Consider the following 22,604-nt stretch of genomic DNA (forward strand, 5'->3'; position numbering starts at 1 on the left):
GCTTTGTTGACCTTTACATTATTTGCAACAGGCTGACACATTCTGCATTCTGGTGCTTAGATTTATGCTAACAACAGCAGCAGTGCTACCACAAGCTCATGCCGCCTACAGAGGCTGAAACATGACGTACGGCATACTCACATAAAATGTGTGGTGTGTCATCTTTTCAGCCATCATATTCTCATCCACCTAGCTTCAAGCTGTGTATTGCTGTCACACTAGACTGATGTGAAATCGTGCCAGACAAAAACTGTTCAGTGTGAAATGTAAGAATGTATTGCACACATGTTGCAGAAATGACAAATAAAATGCCAAATCTACACATTTAGCTAACATCATCAGATTACGTAAATCTAAATTTATTCCCACTATCACATTGATTCATGCAAATGACTGACTTTGCAGCTGCGCGTATTAATTGTGCACATCTGCAAATCTAGGTTGAGGTAAAAATATGTTTTACAAGTACTGGATACCTGAAGTTCATTTACATGTTTGTTGCAAGCCTGTCAAACAGTTGGAGACATCACAGCAATGTGTAATTTAACAGTCACTTATGTTGTCACACATACAAACGGTGCCAAACATAATGACTGCCATGATGCATGCATGTCTTATCACACATGAAATAATGTGGAGAGGCTGCAAAGTGTGGTCCAAGGGCATGTAGACAGCTATGTATAACTGTAATCTTGACATATGAGAATGACTAAAGTCACATACACAACACAGACCACATCACATAGACAAATGGTGTCAGCAGTCATGCTATTTCATGAAATATTCTTCATCTGATGAACAACTTGCACTTTGCATCCGAAATGTTGCCGCTTAAACACAAAAGACTATATTTTCTTCATAACTGCCATAGAAAGAAAATCACAATATGCATGTTACAACACTAAAAATTACTGCAAAAGCCAATGGCGTCCAAAATATTGCCGTGGAGTCAAAAAACGAGCGAAAAACACACAGGAACTGACGTAAGCATGTATCCTGTGTAATAGAAGAGTACTGAACACTTTCTCTTTTAAATACACTGTCAGTGTCTGTGGAGAGTGTTGGAGGTGGTTTGAATTGTGTGGTGGTTTATTTGCAGTAAAGAGTGGTGTTGTGTCCTGCAGACTCTACCATTGTCTCTCTGAATTCCTGTGCACTTGTCTATACATGTATTTTGCTTCTTGTACTAAATCTTGTCTAGTGTCTGTCCCAGGGGTGCTTTAATAGTATTAACTGTTGCAGGGCGAGTTTTTGGCACTTTTCTTTTTTCTTAGTTGGTTTAGAGGTGTTTGGTAGATGCTAGGTGTGGGTACGAAGGGCAAGATGTCAGAGGGGGCATTGGGGGGCTTCTTCTGGCTTGTGAAATTCTACCTGCATTGATGGTGAGAGTGGGGAAAGGATCCTGCGGGTAAAATGCCATACGTCTACGTAAGGTGAGATGGGAGCATGTCCACAGTCAAATGATGAGGGTCTTTGGGGTGGACAGGACTGTACACCAATGGAAGCACCAATGGCAGGATTGAGTGGGACGTGAGGGTGACATTTTGGACCACCTGGGAGACATCATTGGGAAGCAAGGTGGTAAGTGCAACTCCAAAGTTCCTCAATTATCTTTTTCTTACCAAATTGAAAATTCTAGTCAGGAACACAATGTGAGAAACACTACAGGAGGATGTCAGTCAGTTATCTTAAGTCAAGCTGGCAGCTGCAACACAAGACAGTGTTTATGATGAGGTATGACCATGTGCAGGATTGTGTACACTCCTGCACATAATAAATGAAGTGCTGTGTCAAAGTTCAATGTGTGCTAATCAGTGCATCCTATTAAGATAGTGTATGAGGAGATTTGTGTATGTGGACCCTTCATGTGAATGAAGTGGCCATGTGAGCTGCCCAATGCGGGATACATGACAAAACACACTGCCTGATGTACAAAACATGTCTGCCACCACTGTGCAAGAGTCTAATCTCATGTTGACACTTCACTATGTTATGGCTATAAACGTGGCCTTGGGAATGCGTCACACAAGTAGTTTGTGCAAAATGATCACATTTGCTAATAGAATTGTCTTGTGTTGCACAACAATGCATTGGTCATGTTTTGTGTGTACGACAGGAAAAGCAGATACAATCATGTATGCAACATGAGCAAAGACAGTACTGTTACAGGGCATTGTTTTTGATGTATATGAATCTGATGATGAATAGGACACGTGAGAATTTACATCTGAAACCAACACACGTTTCTTTTAATGTCTCACAGCTGGAAGATCACTGATTACTCAGGGGGACATCAACACCTTCATGGACCCACACGCCACTGGTGAGTGCCTTCATGAAATAATTGCATTGTGAGATGGGAACAATGTTTGTGGTAAATCCTGTATGTAGTTGTATACAGTCTGGGTGTGTATCACATGTACCTTGCCTCCAGTGTGATAATGAATCATATAAGTGTGAAGTAGGCACAAATTTAGTAAGTTAAAATTGAGCACAGCATTTGTCTTCCTGAAGTACAGTCAGTGATACCCAGGCCAAAAATACCAAAGGGTTATGTCACTCCAGCCGATGCATGTGCTTCACACATCATTCAGACAGGAGAGGAGATATGTGATTGATGTTGTTGATGGCTATGAGCAGACATGGAATGTGTGTACAGCCTTGACTGAGATGACTGTCAATGAGGATCAATTCTATGGTGCATCAGGTGTCAGTAAACACAAGGAGATGATGGATGGTGCGCTGAAACTTTTCTCACACTCACACCTAGTCATAGATCTGGGTTGAATTTATCATCGTTCTTTAGCTCACTTTGCCACCTCAGTTCAGACCGAGCTATATGCAAATTAGTCTTGACCCTGTGCCTCATGGGAACAGTCTAGCCCGAACTACCAAGCCAGGTCTTTCCTGAACTAGAAACAAGCATCCTGGGACCGGATTCGGGGTAGCACCAGGTGTCAGTTACAGGTACCAGTAAAAAGAGTCAGTCACATACACAATATGAAAGCTGGTGTACGTGATGAAGTAGTCAGTGCTGCAGGATCCAGAGTCACCCTTCCTTTGGAGGTGTCGGCATCACTGTGATGGATAGTTATGTCCCAACCTTGGATTACTGTCAATTGTCATTGTCTTTCCTCTGATGCGTTGTTTCTTTGACATGTTGGTGCATATTACAAGGACACCATTGACTCATCAACATGGTACAATATTGTAGTGGCAAGGGTGCCTTAGCCTGGTTCACAATACTGCCTTTAGCTGGCTGCCTGAGAATGAATCCCTATAGTGCTCAATACCACCTTTTCACATCATATCTTGTGTGCTAATGATGGGGAATGTATACATTTGCAACCAATATGTCTGATGTTTGGAACTTATCTCTAAGCACATTTTGAATATGTGTGAGTGCATAATGTGTAATACCCTGGCCACATTGTATATGAATATGCACTGTGGTTTAATTAGTTTCTGTTGGACTTGGCCCTTTTTGCAGGGTTATGCCCAAACTTTTTGCTTCTTCCTCCTATTTTTTCTGACCTGTTGTTGTTGGTTTTAGGAATCTGCGCACTTTACCACTGCTAATCAGTGCTAATGTGCATATCCTCTCTGTGTAAATTATAAACATGATTGGTTATCCATGATTAGCATATTTGAATTCTCGGTCATGCCCTATTAAAGTGCACTAAGTCTGCCGGGGCTGGTAAATCAAATGCTACTAGTGGGTCTGCAGCACTGATTGTGCCACCCACATAAGTAGCTCTGAAAAGGCAACTCAGACCTGGCACTGCAGTGTCTGTGCGCAGTTGTTAGCTGCCATGTCAACTTGGCAAGTGCACCCACTTGCCAGGCCCTAACCTTCCCTTTTCTTGCATGTTAGTCACCCCAAAGTTAAGCCCAAGGTACCCCCTGAGCAGGGCGCAGTGTACGTGAACAGTAGAACATTTCCTGATGTGTGTGGCATGTGCTGATAGTAAATTACTGCTAATTTTGTTTTTCACTATTGCAAGGCTACCTGTTCCCATAGGACAGAATGGGGCGTTTGTTTATAACATCTTATATACATAACTGCCCCTGGGAACAAGGTAGGAAAATAAAGTTTAAGCATGCCTGAACTCAAAATGTTAAAAAGCATATTTAAGTGAGGGGGATTTTTACATTCTGTGTTTGAAAATACCACTTGTAGAAAGTAGGTGTTTTCTTGCTTAGCAATCCCGTGTGCTTCTGCTAGGATGTGTATTGACTGTCTTGCTTTGGAGTGACAGGGGCTTGGGATGTGCAGTGGCTCCAGAGTATCTGGATGAGTCACTACAAGGCGGAATAGGCATAATCTGCATTTGGAATGTTAGGAGGAGTAGCACCTGCACCTGAATAGGGCTGTGTCTGCCTTCCACAATGCTGGCTCTGCCCCCCTGTGGTGTGTCTGGGACCCAGGCCCACACCAACAAAGGATGTTGTGCACTGGCAGAGTGACCTCAGAAATGGTTTGAACCAGACTCAGAGCCTCTTGCACAAGGAGAACAAACACATGTTTGGATGTAAGTATTAGGCCTAAAACCCCTGAACTTTAGATCATTCCTGGAATACAAGAGGAACCTTTGCTGAGGAGAAGAGCTGAACACACTGCGGAGAATACTGCCCTTGCTGTGTTTCTGGGGTTGGCCTGCAGTTGCTGTTTCTGCCAAGGAAAGGAGAAGAACTTTGCTGTATGCTGTGTCCCCTGCTTGAAGGAGATCTCCAAGGGCCTGAAGTGAAATGGCCTCATGTTCAGAAGTTTCAGGGACATTAGACTTCACCCCCAGCTCCCCTGAACTATGTTGTCATGAGTTCTGACCTGCCTTGAGGTACCTGTGCCAGTTTTAGGCCTCTGGAGGTTGTTGCTGCTGTTGGGGAGTTGGAAGAAAGAAGAAACTCAAAGTACCACAGAAAACGACGCATCGCTATCTTGTGGCTGTTTTTACGACGCATCTGTGATGTATTCCTATAGGTTCTGTATCGATCCCCCTATTCCTGACCCTGTTCTGGTTAACAAGTTAACTAGCAGCCATCCCATGATGCAGAAACCGTTATCTGATGATGCCACACCACGGCACAGGAACGTGTTATCTGATTAAGTCATAACGCTTGCAATCTAATTAGACAAGCGATATTCCTCCAGCCCCTGATAAGGCATACGGAGTTCTCAAAACAAATCAAACCTATGACAACCTGGGAAAAACCCTGCGGCCATTGTTTTGATTTCATCGAGAACTTCAGCAAAAGAATGTGCTAACGACCAAGTCGTATGACATCCTTATTGACGTATCTATGTCCATCCTTACGTCAATCTCGGCACCTTACAGGTATAAATATTACCGGTGTTGCCTTAAGCAAACACACGCGGTGGTGACGAGATCGGAGCAGCCAGACTTGCCGAAGCCCAGAGCAGAGCAGACCCCGCTGGCACAGCCCCGCCTTCCTGACGCGCTGAGAACGAGACGCTGCTTTCTCCTGCCGAGAAATCCAGCTCCGGCGCTTCCGAGCAGCCCTCGCAGGCAGCTTGGAATATCGAGACCAGAGACGAGAGATACCATCCCTCATTCATCCTAAATTCCAGGTACAGAACTGAATAACCCCTCGCAGAGAATTCTTGAGTCAGTCACTTGGCAAAACAAACTTAACTTAAACTGCTACTTTCTATCCCCGCCCACGTATTAGGCTTAGGTCAGGTACACTGGGGTAGGCGTAGTTAGAAACACCAGTTGAGTACGATTAGTCAAATGTCTATATGTATATATCTATTTTATCAATTTTAAACCACCTTATGGCTTAGAAACCATATAAATGTTTTTACAGTATTATTTTATACTTCTGCTTTTATTGTATGCACTTTACTTAACCATAAGTATTGCGATAATATCGATCCATTTCTCTTGTATGAGAGAAGAGACTGATCAATAAATAACATCTTTTATTGAACACGCCCGTCTCTTCCTTTTCTCTACAATCTGGTGAGACTAAGAATGCACGTACTGACTGAGTAAAATAAGTTGTCTTTTGTTTTCACACGACTCTGGAGATACACTCTTGATTAGGGGAGAGCAAAGTTGTCATGTTCTATGGTTGTCAGAAACTAAATCCCTTCTTGTCTATCCAGGGAGGTTCAACTCCTCCTTGCCTATTCGAGAAAGTTTCTAGTGAACTCTGAGCTAGCTGGCAAACCCAAAACTTTAAGTCTAATATCGACAATAGAAGACCTAGTTAACGTCTGGTCTAGGCCTATACTATTGAAGGTATTATTCCAATGCGCAGAGCCTATTGGGATAATAGGAACTACACTACATGGCGCCCAAACGTTTGGAAAGGCGATAAAACTAACGCAAGACACTAGAGTAACTCAGTCGTGCTTTTTCACTCAGACCCCTTTTTACCCATAATACTCCAAAGACGTCTGGAGTGGGTGAAAGGTCATATCCGCCAAACCTCGCAGGAAGAAACTCCTATGTATGGTTCTTGGTTTAGTCAACGTTGAAGGATACACTGTTCCAAAATATTGTGCATCTAATCTTTGCTTCCATAAGAAACCTGATCTGCAAACAAACAAAATAACCTTCCTGACAGTAGAATGTCAGAAACTGAAGAAGAAAGAGAGATAGCTAGAGTAGCAGCTGAACTCGTAGCAGCTGATAATACTATGCAAGAAGCAGACCCGGATTTAATACTCATCGCGGTCAACATAAGGAAATCTATAACTTTGAAACTTATAGAAAATGGACTGACACCTAGAGGTGGCACAGTCATATTCGTAATAGAGGCACACGAATATCGGCAGACAGAGGTGTTCTATTCATGGATAAACTTTCCAGCAGCAAATGCTGTAACAAAGGTCTTCCACTGTTATAAAATAGAGGAACCTCCGGATACCTACACTCCTTTCGAGGAGGTGGAAGTACCACTTAAATTTCAAGAGCACCTGCTCTTGTTTAATGGCGCCCTACAACACAACAATCACATCACCAGGCTCGGTCCACTAGGTAGACCAGGAGCAACGTGGCCGGTCCTAGCCGGATACACACCACATCCAGACATCGAAAGGATGTCTGCAGCAGATCTTTTAGTACAACTAAAACAATTAATAAAAATACATAGACAATTAGTCCAATATGTAATGCGGACTTCAACAATCCAACCAGCAATTAAAATTCCACAGCTGACCCCTCATCAGGGGAACACAAATAAAATTACACCACAGAACATACAGTCCTGCCTAGGTAAGGTACCAGCTAAAAGGGAACAAATACCATTCTGGTTAGCACACAAAATCACCCAAATAGAGGCGGTGTTTCCAGACACCACTCCTGTGGATAAACACAGGATTCTGACTATCTGTCTTCCAATGGGAATCGCACCACACGTGGAGGACTGTGACACTTGGGGTACAGTCTTTGCTTCCATTTACACAAAAACGCATGGTGTTCCATCCATCTCGATAATACCAGATGTGCTAAAACAAATTCAAGACGAATACGGTCCAGAACCCGCTTTAACTCTTGGTATGAAATTACTGAAAGACTTCAAGCAGGTCTCGGCTATATTACTAGCCAATATAAAGGGAGAAGCAGCAAACGTGGCGATCCGCCAGAGGTTAAAAGAAACAGATATAGCAGACCAACCAGCTGAAATTGCCAGAATCATAGAAAAATCCTATGAGGAACTAGGTAGAGATAGTTTAGGTGAAATACCAGTAAAACCCCAACTGATTGAAAGTCCTGAAAAAATATTTATTAAAAATAATTTAACATCACAAAAGAAGAACTGGGATGGAAACAAACAATCCAATCCGAAAGAAAAGAGATTCCAGTCCAGAGGAAGGTCTCCTCGGCGGAGAGAAAAATCTCCAAACCAAGGACACAGGTCTCCCCAAAGTGAGCCCTCCGGGAAAAAATACAACCTTAGAAATAGGGATAATATAAAGAAACCGGATAGATATCAAGATTTTGATACACGCCCCTCTCAATCTTTTCAGACTTCCTCGCAGAAATCGGAAAGAAGAGGAGGATCGGAACCCAGGGAAGGGCAAGTCAAGTCCAAAGACAAGGAACCTGCTCATCCAAATAAGAAATTACAATTTCCAAAAAAGAAGGTAGCCAGTATTAAAGTATTCAACAATGCCGAGAATACTGAGGACACAGCTGAAAAACGGAGAGTGGGCTCAGACAATGCTAGACAGCGCAGCAGAAGTGAGCATAGCTCGCAAAGTCCTTATGAATCATCTGGAGACAGTGGACACGAATGAATACCTTCAAGTGGAAACTGCAGACACCAGAGTTAGCAAACCTCACAAAATATATGAAATAACATTAGGTATAGAGGGGGATAAGACTAGAAAAATAAGGGGACTATTTTGGGATAATCTCTCCAAGGGCTATGACATCCTTCTAGCTGAAAAAGACTGGCCACCCGAGTTTGTCAGGGAGTGCCCTCATGGCGAAGAAATAATTATGCCTGCCTTCTCAAATCATATCCCAATTCATAAAAAATATACACTTGCAAGAAAGTGGGCAGTAGCTCAAGCTCCTGCCTTATATAAAAATCATGTAGGATGGGATGAGGACTCTCCTCCTCACAAAATCCAGTTAAAAACACAACCTACTGCACAAAGACAGTACCCAATTAAGCAAGAAGCTAAAAAACAGGTAAAAGAAATCCTAGACCAATTAGAATACCAGGGGGTGATTGAAACTTGCACCTCACAAATGAACAACCCTTTGTTTCCTGTTTCCAAACCAGACAATTCATATCGTCTAGTTTTGGATTACAGACACCTTAACACATGTTGCAAAACTTTTGCAGTACAAAATTCGCATAGTGCAGCACTAATGAATAACATAGTGCGCAAAAAATACAAAACAACATTAGACATCTCTAATGGATTCTTCTGCCAAAATATAGCACCAGAGAGCAGATACTTGTCTGCGTTCTCAATAAATGGCGCTCAAAAACAATTCTGTTGGTTACCCCAAGGGTTCAAGAACAGCCCAGGATTATTCTCAGCGAGAGTAACAGAATTATTACAAACATATGACGAAGAGGCATTATCTTATGTCGACGACATATACCTAACAGATGATGACTTGGATACTCACTTGAAGAGAGTGAACACCATAATACTTGGGTTCGCAGCAGAGGGTTACTGTGAGAAGTTGGCCTGATGTGCAGTGTTCACTATTCTAGTGATCACTATATATCAGTCCAAACAACCCTTATTGATGATTGGTTGTAAGTCAACCTTATAGACCAGCTATCCTAGTAGCATGGATACGAGCAGTCTAAGGCTAAGACTCTAGAGGGCGTGTTAAGCCAGCTGTTTTACCATCACATTACCCCTTGAACACCCAGTGAAAGGACACCACACAAGTGTTATGAAAATAAACAATGTATTTATTAGAATCACAACAACCCTGTACTCTTTATGAGGACAGGGTGCTAAGCACACAACAAAACTCTTATGAAAATACTTAAGTTAGCACGTTATACACAAATGCCCGAGGGGCACGAAAAACCATATACTCTAAAAGTGGAATGCGAAATTACTAGCAGGTAAGTACAGTACTAATAGGCTTTGGAATCGCTAGGACTTGACTAGGGAATCGTTAGATTACTTCTAGGAGACCTAGGGGACTCGGGTGCAGAGTGTGCACTCTCACGCGGGATGCGGGACAAAGTCTATGGAAGCTAGTAAAGGCAAAGTTAGTGTTCACTGGTGAACCCGACCTGGTAGGGAGAAAACGACAGTGGATCCTGACCCTTGGATAGTGAGGCTATGCTGGGACACCGAAGTGCCGAAGTTACCTAGCCCAGGGGCTGCAGCTGCATAGGTCTGAAAAGACGTCGGGAATCTCGTTGCCGGACCAGGAGCCTGGAAGAAGGAAGTTGCTGGCAGGCGACCAGTGAAGAAAAGTTCGGTGGATCCAAGCCTGGATCAAGGAAGAAGGAAACCTGAAAGCAGAGGGGACCAAGTTCTTGAATCACTAGCCAGTGATTAAGTGGGCACCAGGATGGCACCGGGCGAAGTCACCGCAGTCAGGTGAGTGGGCGCTGCTGGGCTCTGCAGTCTCTCGGACCAGGAGGCGTTGTCGGCGACCAGGATGGAGGTGCGAGCTGTCCCACGAAGGTTCTTGCTGTCGACGTCGCTGGACCCAGGATTGGGCAACAAGTCTTGGCAAATGCAAGGCCCACGCGGTGGACCTAAAATGGCGTCTTAGCCGGACCAGGAGGGTCCAGGGTACTTCTCCGATGGAGGGAAGCAAGGGCCAGTCTGGAGCAACCAGACCAGCAGCAGTGTTGTCGTCGGGCGTCGTTCGGAAGGCCACAAGCCAGCGGGCTAGTAGCCAAACAACGCGGTGAGCAGCAGAAAGCAGAAGGGCCCCACGCCGATCGTGGAGATGCTGGGGGGCTGCTCTTCGGTGTTGGAGCTGCTCAGGGTGGGGGCTTCTCGGACCCCAAAGCACTCACCAGGAAATTACTCGGTGGGCTTGCTGTGCAGAAGTCGTGCAGTCTTGGCGATGGCCGGTCCCTCGAGGTCTCGTCGCACCCACGGTTCTCAGCTGTGCTGTAGAGGTGGGTAGAGGTCAGAGGTGCCAGGGAAGCCGGGTCTCGTCGAGCTGGGCAGTCGGATTCCGGAGGAAGGACGTGCAGCAGACCGCAGTGTTCTTGGATGGTGCCTGCGGATGCAGGGTGACTACTCCTTAGCCACAAGGGAGAATCTTGAGGAAGAAATCGTGAAGTCCTTTCGTGGAAAGTGGTATCTTGATTCCAAAGATGATCTGATTTGGAAGGGGGCCAGTCTCTACCTTTATCTTGGAAAAGGGGGCTGGCACGCGACTAAGTCCTGCCCTAGGGGTGGGACCAGGAGGGGGGTGGTTACACCCACTTCCTTGGCGGGCTTTTCCCCAGCACAGGGTCTGGAGTGTCCCTGGAACTGGTTTAAGCCAGCCTATGCACAGTGAGCACCGGGGTGCCACGTGCAGTCACCTTCCTCTGAAGCCCTGCCTACCTACAATACACAAAACCCTGTCTGGGACGGTGCTGGCACCGCCCCTGGCAGGAAACCCTTTGTCCTTATCTCCTGCTCTGGGAGGACTCCCAGCAGCAGGAGGGCAGACTTGTGTCTCGGTGGCAGCATCCATTTTGTGGATGCCAAGGCTCTGTCTGACTTTCAACCGGGTTATAGGTTACATGCATGTCGTGTCCCTCTAGAAGGGTGGAATGCTAACCCCGTCGCCAGAATTGGCGAGGGGTTAGTATTCCAATTCGTATGACACCTTACTCGACATGTTTTGATAAAGCGATACCAGAGTTGGCATATAACCGCGAGGATTATAATGCACCTAAGAGTATATGGTATGCGATATCATGGAAACGGCTAAGGGATGGATCCCCAAAGCCGCAGACAGGCTCAGCTCATGCCAGAGCACCATCTCACACGATTCCAAGCACTCTGCCTTCAGGATTGTTAAGGCCTGCCATAGGAGTGACTGATAGGAGATCTGTGTGTCCATTTTAGGGTTAGATATAGGTATCCTATATCTAAAGCAAAGGGTGAGTACACCACCTTGCCCCAGCTGTCGTGCAGCCAGTTGTGTCAGTTTAGTTAGTCAGCCCAGGGGTGGCATAATACATGCTTCAGCCCCTGGGAGACTTCTGGGTACACCTCAGCCCTGGGTACAGGGACTTGGAGAGGGCCCAGTGCCAATTCAGTACCTGAGTACAATTTGGATAGAGAGAACAGCTAGGCTGTGGGTCTGATTAGCAGGCCCACAGCCAGGGAAAGTCGTAAACCAGTGCAGCAAAAAGCAAAAATCTGGGTGATCATAGGATTGCAGACCCTACTCTCCTACATGACCCCCCCCAAACTTTGGGACAATAAACTAACCTTGACCAGGTGAGTCTTCTTGCTCTAAGTGGAAATACCTGGAGAGCCCATCAGCATTGCTGTGATCAGTACCAGGTCTATGCTCCACTGTAAAATCCATCCCCTGTAGGGAAATGGACCACCTAAGCAGTTTGGGGTTTTCACCCTTCATCTGATTTAGCCACAAGAGGGGCTTATGGTCTGTCTGAATGGTAAAGTGAGTGCCAAACAAGTAGGCCCTCAGCTTCTTCAGGGCCCAGACCACAGCAAAGGCCTCCCTCTCAATAGCTGACCAATTTTTCTCTCTGGGTGTCAACCTTCTACTAATGAAAGCAATAGGCTGATCATTACCATCAAAATTCAGTGGAGACAGAACAGCCCCCACACCCAACTCAGAAGCATCTGTTTGGACAATGAATGGCTTGGAGTAATCTGGACTCTTTAGGATAGGTGCTGTGCACATGGCCTGCTTTAGGTCATTGAATGCTTTCTGACAGCTTGCTGTCCACTGAACTTTCTTTGGCATCTTCTTGCTTGTCAGGTCGTTAAGAGGGGTCACTATGGACCCATAATTTCTGACAAACTTCCTATAGTACCCAGTCAGGCCCAAGAAAGCTCGAACTTGAGTCTGGGTGATTGGAGGAGTCCAGTCCTTGATGGCCTGTATCTTACTCTCCAGTGGCTGAACCTGGCCTCCACCTACAAGGTGGCCCAGGTATACAACCTGTGTCTGCCCTATCTGGCACTTTGTGGCCTTGATAGTGAGGCCTGCCTTTTGCAGAGCCTCTAACACTTTCCTCAGGTGGACCAGGTGATCCTCCCAGGTGGAGCTAAAGACAGCAATATCATCAAGATAAGCTGCACAGAAGTCATCCAGCCCAGTGAGGACTTGATTCACCAACCTTTGGAAGGTGGCAGGTGCATTTTTCAAACCAAAGGGCATTACCACAAACTGATAATGCCCACCAGGGGTAGAAAATGCTGTCTTGGGTTTGGCCTCCTCAGCTAACCTGATTTGCCAATACCCAGCTGTCAAATCAAATGTACTTAAGAATTTGGCAGAAGCCAATTTATCTATAAGTTCATCTGCTCTTGGAATTGGGTGGGCATCAGTCTTAGTGACTGCATTGAGGCCTCTGTAGTCTACGCAAAACCTCATCTCTCTCTTACCACCCTGGGTGTGAGGCTTTGGCACTAGAACTACTGGGCTAGCCCAAGGGCTATCTGAGGGCTCAATGACTCCCAGCTCCAACATTTTCTGCACTTCCGTTTTGATGCAGTCTCTAACATGATCAGGCTGCCTGTAGATTTTACTCTTGACAGGCAGACTGTCTCCAGTGTCAACATCATGGGTACACCAATCAGTTTGGCTGGGTGTCAGAGAGAACATATGTCTGTAGGATTGCAGAACTTGCCTGCAATCCTGTTGCTGATGTTCAGTGAGGCTGCCACAAAAGACAACACCATCAACTGATCCATCATCAGGATTCTGAGTGAGCAGGTCTGGGAGAGGGTCACTCTCTTCCTCCTGTCCCTCATCTGTGGCCATGAGCAAGCTCATGTCCTTCCTGTCAACATATGCCTTGAGCCTGTTAACATGGAGCACTCTGAGAGGGCTCCTGGGAGTTCCAAGGTCCACCAAGTAGGTAACCTCTCCCTTTTGCTCAATGATGGTGTGGGGCCCAGACCATTTGTCTTTCAGAGCTGCTGGGGCCACTGGCTCCAGCACCCACACCTTCTGTCCTGGCTGGTACACAGTCAGAACAGCCTTTTGGTCATGCCAAGCTTTTTGAAGTTCTTGGCTGGCCTCAAGGTTTTTAGATGCCTTTTCCATGTACTCAGCCATCCTGGAGCGGAGACCAAGTACATAGTCCACTATGTTGGTTGCAGGCTTTTTGAGAGGTCTCTCCCATCCTTCCTTCACCAAACACAGGGGTCCTCTTACAGGATGTCCATACAGAAGCTCAAAAGGGCTGTAGCCAACCCCCTTCTGTGGGACCTCTCTGTAAGCAAACAAGAGGCAGGGGATCAGGACATCCCATCTTCTCCTAAGAGTTTCAGGTAGTCCATGAATCATCCCTTTCAGGGTCCTGTTGAATCTCTCAACAAGCCCATTGCATTGTGGTGGTAGGGTGTGGTGAACTTGTAGTTCACACCACACTCCTTCCACATTGCAGTCAGGTATCCTGACATGAAGTTTGTACCTCTGTCAGAAACGACCTCCTTAGGGAAACCCACTCTGGAGAACACTCTAACTAGGGCTCTTGCCACTACAGGTGCTGTAGTGGTCCTAAGGGGAATAGCCTCAGGATACCTGGTGGCATGATCCACCACCACCAGTATAAACTTGTGCCCTGATGCTGTCTGGGGTTCCATTGGACCAACAATGTCAATCCCCACTCTTTCAAAGGGAACCCCCACCACAGGTAGTGGTATGAGGGGGGCCTTTGTTGTGCCACCTGACTTACCACTGGCTTGGCAAGTGACACAGGAGTGACAAAACTCCTTGGTATTCTCATTCATATGGGGCCAGTGAAAGTGTGAGACAAGCCTGTCCCAAGTCTTTGTCTGACCTAAGTGACCTGCAAGGGGAATCTCATGGGCCAAGGTGAGAAGGAAACCTCTCAGAGACAAGGGGATGACCAGCCTCCTGGTTGCACCAGGCTTGGGGTCTCTTGACTCAGAGTATAGGAGTCCATCTTCCCAGTATACCCTGTGGGCACCTGTGGCATTCCCTGCAGCCTCAGCAGCAGCCTGCTGTCTGAGGGGTTCAAGGGAAGGGCAGCTCAACTGTTCCTTCCCCAGGTCTGCTCTGGAGGGTCCCCCTGAGCCGAGAAACTCAACTTGATCAAGTTCAAGCTCTTTAGGCTCAGTTTCCCTCAGCTCTTCCAGATCAGCCTCCTCAGAGACTTGATCCTCAACCTGGGGCAAGGGGGAAGGCAAAGCCTTAACCCTACTGCTCTTCGTCTTGGGAGGTGTCTGGTCCATAATTTCAGGATCCAGCACCTGTTCAGTGGGGCATCTTCTGGCCTGTGACCTAGTCACAGCAAGCACATGTGCTGGCAAGCCTAACATTTCCATGTGAGTCCTCTGCTCCACTTCTGACCATTGTGATGACTCCAAATCATTGCCCAACAAACAATCAACTGGGAGGTCTGAACTGACTACAACTTTCTTTTGTCCCTTCACTCCACCCCAGGAGAAAGCCACAATTGCCACACTATGACTAGTAGTGACATTGCTGGCATTGGTCACCAGGAAATCAGTACCTGGCATGATCTGTCCAGGGTCCACAAAGTTAGGTGTCACCATGGTGACACTGGCACAAGTGTCCCTATAGGCCTGAGCCATTTTGCCATTTATCAAAGGTGTCTGCCTGTATTTGCCCAAAGTATTGGGACTTATTTCAGGGGACATATCCATATCCCCTGTACAGACAAGGACAGCCTGAGTGAGTGTGCCAACTAAGTTGTCAGACCCCTCAGTACCCAAGGTTAACCCAACTAATGCCTTGGGAGGTACACTACCACTACTGACTGTACTAGGGGGTGCAGTTGCCTTAGGGGCTGTAGTGGCAGGAGTTTGTCCTCCTCTTTTGGTGCACTCACTAAACCAGTGAGATTTACTTTTACAGTACTGGCACCACCTTTTTGACTGGCCTTCTTGAGTCTTCTTCTTCTGGGAAGCCTGACCCCCACCCTCTTTGGTTTGTTGGGGACCTGGTGAAGACTTCTGGTCATTTTGCTCATTCTTAACATTACCCTTCTGGTCTGCTTTCTTCTGACCACCCTGGTTCTGGTTCTGGTTCTGCTTGATCCTTGTCCTGACCCATTTGTCTGTCTTCTTTCCCAATTCTTGGGGAGAGGTCAGATCTAAATCAACAAGGTGCTGGTGCAACAACTGGTTCTGACAATTGTTTAAAATGTGTTCTCTCATCATTAGATTATACAATCCTGTGTAATCTGTAACCTTGCTACCCAGCAACCAGCCCTCCAAAGCCTTAGTGGCACAATCCACAAAGTCAGACCAGTCCTGAGACTGAGTTTTCTGGGTGTCTCTGAACAGCAACCTGTACTGCTCAGTGGTTAAACCAAACCCATCAACCAGTGTATTCTTCAGGACCTGGTAATTGTTAGCATCCTCTACTCTTGTAGTGAGGAGCTTATCTCTACCTTTACCATCAAAGGAGAGCCACAGTATAGCTGCCCACTGACTCTGGGGAATGCACTGCACAGTGCAGGCCCTCTCCAGAGCAGCCATCCATTTCTGGATATCATCCCCTTGCTTAAAGGGGGGCACTATCTTAGTCAGGTGTTTAGTATCTAAACCCTTTTCTCTATCTCTTGGGAGATTGCTGCCACCAGTGGGAGCTAACCCACTCATCTGCTGCTCTCTTGCCAGGGCAAGCTTCTCTTTGGCCAGGGCAATTTCTTCCCTTTCCATCCTCAGTTCAGCTTGTCTCATCCTAGCTTCATGCTCCCTTCTCTGAGGGGAAGTAAATCTCCTCTGTGGAGGATTCCTTCTCCCCTGAGAAGAGGCATTAGAGTGCAGAGATCTATTGGAGTCCCTAGAAAGAGATCTATCTCTCCTAACTCCAAGGTTAGGCCCACTTCGGGTTAGTACTGGGGGTCCCCCAGATCCCAGCCCAAGTAAGTCTAAGTTGGCCCTGGTTAGCCTTCTGACTACCTAAAGACCTTTGTCTACCTCATCCCCAGAGAGTTCCTCCTGATCCTCCTCCTCCTCAACTGCAGTAGCAGTGTTGGGGAGGTCTGGATCCCCAGAGGTTCCCTCTAAGGCTGGCATGTTCTCATGTAACTGAGAAAGCTTTCTGGCATCATATGTCTCTAAGAGACCTATCAGAAAGGGAATGGTGGGGTTAGACCCCTGCTTCAGTTTTCTGGAGACACAGATCTGTCTCATCTCCTGGAAACTGAGAGCTGCATATCTTGAAGTGACCTGTGGAGGGTCAACACTGACCAGGGGAGTCTCAGTAGAATCTCCCTGGGTAGACATGCTTTTCTAGTGAGGTGTAAGTGGTGCACTTACCTACACTATATGTTTGCCTACTGATCCCTTGCTAGAGTTGTAGTTTAGGGTGTGCTAGGCCCTAGGAGCTACAACAGCTGGTTCAGTAGAACTCAGAGTATTCTAAGCTAAGTTATATGTACCTTTAGTACTTATGTGATCTTTCACAAGATATTCTTAGGGCATGTGTGGTAAAACAACAGCAAGCTCAAATCCCAACCGCTGCTCACCAATGTGAGAAGTTGGCCTGATGTGCAGTGTTCACTATTCTAGTGATCGATATATATCAGTCCAAACAACTCTTATTGATGATTGGTTGTAAGTCAACCTTATAGACCAGCTATCCTAGTAGCATGGATACGAGCAGTCTAAGGCTAAGACTCTAGAGGGCGTGTTAAGCCAGCTGTTTTACCATCACATTACCCCTTGAACACCCAGTGAAAGGACACCACACAAGTGTTATGAAAATAAACAATGTATTTATTAGAATCACAACAACCCTGTACTCTTTATGAGGACAGGGTGCTAAGCACACAACAAAACTCTTATGAAAATACTTAAGTTAGCACGTTATACACAAATGCCCGAGGGGCACGAAAAACCATATACTCTAAAAGTGGAATGCGAAATTACTAGCAGGTAAGTACAGTACTAATAGGCTTTGGAATCGCTAGGACTTGACTAGGGAATCGTTAGATTACTTCTAGGAGACCTAGGGGACTCGGGTGCAGAGTGTGCACTCTCACGCGGGATGCGGGACAAAGTCTATGGAAGCTAGTAAAGGCAAAGTTAGTGTTCACGGGCGAACCCGACCTGGTAGGGAGAAAACGACGGTGGATCCTGACCCTTGGATAGTGAGGCTATGCTGGGACACCGAAGTGCCGAAGTTACCTAGCCCAGGGGCTGCAGCTGCATAGGTCTGAAAAGACGTCGGGAATCTCGTTGCCGGACCAGGAGCCTGGAAGAAGGAAGTTGCTGGCAGGCGACCAGTGAAGAAAAGTTCGGTGGATCCAAGCCTGGATCAAGGAAGAAGGAAACCTGAAAGCAGAGGGGACCAAGTTCTTGAATCACTAGCCAGTGATTAAGTGGGCACCAGGATGGCACCGGGCGAAGTCACCGCAGTCAGGTGAGTGGGCGCTGCTGGGCTCTGCAGTCTCTCGGACCAGGAGGCGTTGTCGGCGACCAGAATGGAGGTGCGAGCTGTCCCACGAAGGTTCTTGATGTCGACGTCGCTGGACCCAGGATTGGGCAACAAGTCTTGGCAAATGCAAGGCCCACGGGGTGGACCTAAAATGGCGTCTTAGCCGGACCAGGAGGGTCCAGGGTACTTCTCCGATGGAGGGAAGCAAGGGCCAGTCTGGAGCAACCAGACCAGCAGCAGTGTTGTCGTCGGGCGTCGTTCGGAAGGCCACAAGCCAGCGGGCTAGTAGCCAAACAACGCGGTGAGCAGCAGAAAGCAGAAGGGCCCCACGCCGATCGTGGAGATGCTGGGGGGCTGCTCTTCGGTGTTGGAGCTGCTCAGGGTGGGGGCTTCTCGGACCCCAAAGCACTCACCAGGAAATTACTCGGTGGGCTTGCTGTGCAGAAGTCGTGCAGTCTTGGCGATGGCCGGTCCCTCGAGGTCTCGTCGCACCCACGGTTCTCAGCTGTGCTGTAGAGGTGGGTAGAGGTCAGAGGTGCCAGGGAAGCCAGGTCTCGTCGAGCTGGGCAGTCGGATTCCGGAGGAAGGACGTGCAGCAGACCGCAGTGTTCTTGGATGGTGCCTGCGGATGCAGGGTGACTACTCCTTAGCCACAAGGGAGAATCTTGAGGAAGAAATCGTGAAGTCCTTTCATGGAAAGTGGTATCTTGATTCCAAAGATGATCTGATTTGGAAGGGGGCCAGTCTCTACCTTTATCTTGGAAAAGGGGGCTGGCACGCGACTAAGTCCTGCCCTAGGGGTGGGACCAGGAGGGGGGTGGTTACACCCACTTCCTTGGTGGGCTTTTCCCCAGCACAGGGTCTGGAGTGTCCCTGGAACTGGTTTAAGCCAGCCTATGCACAGTGAGCACCGGGGTGCCACGTGCAGTCACCTTCCTCTGAAGCCCTGCCTACCTACAATACACAAAACCCTGTCTGGGACGGTGCTGGCATCGCCCCTGGCAGGAAACCCTTTGTCCTTATCTCCTGCTCTGGGAGGACTCCCAGCAGCAGGAGGGCAGACTTGTGTCTCGGTGGCAGCATCCATTTTGTGGATGCTAAGGCTCTGTCTGACTTTTAACCGGGTTATAGGTTACATGCATGTCGTGTCCCTCTAGAAGGGTGGAATGCTAACCCCGTCGCCAGAATTGGCGAGGGGTTAGTATTCCAGTTCGTATGACACCTTACTCGACATGTTTTGATAAAGCGATACCAGAGTTGGCATATAACCGCGAGGATTATAATGCACCTAAGAGTATATGGTATGCGATATCATGGAAACGGCTAAGGGATGGATCCCGAAAGCCGCAGACAGGCTCAGCTCATGCCAGAGCACCATCTCACACGATTCCAAGCACTCTGCCTTCAGGATTGTTAAGGCCTGCCATAGGAGTGACTGATAGGAGATCTGTGTGTCCATTTTAGGGTTAGATATAGGTATCCTATATCTAAAGCAAAGGGTGAGTACACCACCTTGCCCCAGCTGTCGTGCAGCCAGTTGTGTCAGTTTAGTTAGTCAGCCCAGGGGTGGCATAATACATGCTTCAGCCCCTGGGAGACTTCTGGGTACACCTCAGCCCTGGGTACAGGGACTTGGAGAGGGCCCAGTGCCAATTCAGTACCTGAGTACAATTTGGATAGAGAGAACAGCTAGGCTGTGGGTCTGATTAGCAGGCCCACAGCCAGGGAAAGTCGTAAACCAGTGCATCAAAAAGCAAAAATCTGGGTGATCATAGGATTGCAGACCCTACTCTCCTACAGTTACAAATTCAACTTCAAAAAATCCAGAATTGCCCATCTAACAGTCCTGTTCTTAGGATATGAATTATCAAGTGAAGGCAAAAGCCTGGCTGACAATTTCCTAGAGAAATGTGCCGTACTCCAAGCACCTAGAACACTAAAAAACCTACAGTCAATTCTAGGCTTCCTAAATTTCGGAAGAACATACATTGCAAATTACGCAGAAAGGGTCAAACCCCTTTATGATCTAATAAAACCAGATTTTAAAAGAACCAATTGGACTCAAATACACACAGAAATTCTGAGATCCTTACAAACAGACATGTTAATTAAAACAAAATTAGAAACACGTGATAACACACGCAATCTTGTGATTCGAGTCATCCCAGGAAGATGCGGATTCACATACCTGACCTCTAACGAGGGAGAAAAGGTACCAATTGCATTCAAATCACACTTGTACACTAAAGCTGAAATGAAATTTAGCCCAACGGAAAAAATTCTAACTGCAACACAGACAGCTATAGCAAAAGAACGAGCCCTGGCACAAGGTAAACGAATAATAATCGTGACACCGATACCAGCCCTAGAGGCGGTAACAAAGGCAAGCATTCCGAATGCTAAAGCACTACATCCAAGATGGATACAGTGGGCTAATTCTCTTGCTGCAACAGACGTGGTATACGAATTTGATCCCAACTTAAAAACACAAGAATTTCTCCAATACGAATTTGAATGTCCTCCGCCGACCGAAATTCTGCCTCTAGATCATTACGGCTGTATAATATATACAGACGGATCAGCACAACCCGCAGTGGGGGGTAAACAAGCTTACAGTGCTGCGTGCGCGATTGTTAAAGGTCGCTGGCACGAAGGGAAATTTAAACCAGCTATCACCAAAACACAATCTCTGCGAGATTGTACAGCTCAGCGAGCTGAACTACTGGATTTCAAGATGGCGCTTGAAAATACCGATCGAGAATTCCCCACACTCATAGTGTGCGATTCGTATTATTGCGTTCAGTCTCACAATGAATACTTGCAGATCTGGCTTCAGAATGGTTTTAAGGATGCAAAAGGAGGCACAATCAAGCATAAAATGCTCTGGGAACAAGTAGTTATTTTACAAAAAGAACTACCAAAGACTCACGTGATACATACACTGAGTCATCAACGTGATGGCGTTCACGTTGCAGGGAGTTCATTGGCTGACGAGGCCGCGAAGGCAGCTGTGCAAACGGCTTCCGTAGCTGCCATCACACGGTCAAAAACAAAAATAGACAGCGAAATATTACAGGCTGTCAGCGCTACAGAAAAGGATTCGATAGAAACACTCCCGAAAGGCTTTCCTGTAAAATACTCATACATAACTGATGCAAACAATGTTCCTTTTGCTCGAATCCCTGGAGTGGGGGATAGGGCACTTCCAAACATGGAACATAGGTTAGGACTAATAATAGCGGCACACGAAGGACTTGCTTCTGTACATGCCGGCGTCTCAGCCACAGTATCATTATTAAAACAGAGATACTGGTGGCCACAAATGAGAAGACAAACACGGAACTATGTTCTAGAATGTGAAATATGTCAAAGAATGAAAGTATCAACGGTGAGACAACCAGCACAGACTCCCCTTCTAATCTCAGATAAACCATTAGCCTGTGTTTACCTGGACCACTGTGGTCCCTTACAACGGGATGGTAACTATAAATATATCTTGGTGGCAGTGGATTCATGCACGAGATTCATATGGATGTGGCCCCAGCGAACGGCTGACGCCAGAACTGTTATAAAAGATTTGCGAGTCTTTATTGGCACATACGCAATTGGCATGCTGCATTCGGACCATGGTCCTGCTTTTAGCTCTAGAGCTTATAAGGAGGCCATGGTCAGCATGGGCGTTACATTGCGGTACTCTTGTCCATTTCACCCTGAGGGGAACGGAATTGTAGAAAGAAAAAACCGTGACATAAAGCAATCTATAACAGCAAAGGTATTAGGTTCGGGAGCTGGGTGGGTCAAACATCTAATAAGTGTCCAACGTAGTCTAAATAACCTGCCAAGAAATTCTCTGAAGGGATTCAGTCCGTACGAATTATTGTTTGGAACTAGGATGTTAGTCTTAGATCTTGACAGTCAGACTTCAGTGGTAAAGGAAAAAAGCTTTGATATCAAAGATCGTTTGGCTATTTTACAGGACTTAAACAAAACAAGAAAACACCTGAGCAACATAAAGTTGAAACAGCAGCCAACAACCACTGAAGAACCACCACCTGTCCCAGAAAGACCTGTCTGGATTCCAAAAGTCGGGGATCTAGTCAGAGAAAAGATCGCGGTAAAGAAGGAATTTGGGCCTTCTTACAGAAAAGCAGTTCCTGTCTTGTCTATCAACGGGACAAGATCAGTTGTACTACCGCCGCTTGCTGGTAAAAAGGAGAACCGAGTTGTATCCATCGACTTGGTAAAACCACAATCATGTGGCCGATAACAAACAGTAGGCCAAGTGGACTCCCGATAAGTAGCAGAACACCAAGGTTTGCTACAAATACAGAGGTCCAAACTAAGAGGCTAATCACATTCGAAACGCCTACAGAAAAACAACAAGGACTATGCAACAATGCATTGGAACTCAGACCTCTAACAACCCAAATAAAAACATTTAGTAGAGACACACCGACCTACAATGAAGTAACAAACGAATATGCAAGAAACAGTAATCCTGAAGCAATTGGAACAATTGACAGAACTGCATCCGGCTACTTCATAAACTTC

Source organism: Lissotriton helveticus, chromosome 4_1, assembly GCF_964261635.1.
Source record: "Lissotriton helveticus chromosome 4_1, aLisHel1.1, whole genome shotgun sequence".
Taxonomy (NCBI): Eukaryota; Metazoa; Chordata; class Amphibia; order Caudata; family Salamandridae; genus Lissotriton; species Lissotriton helveticus.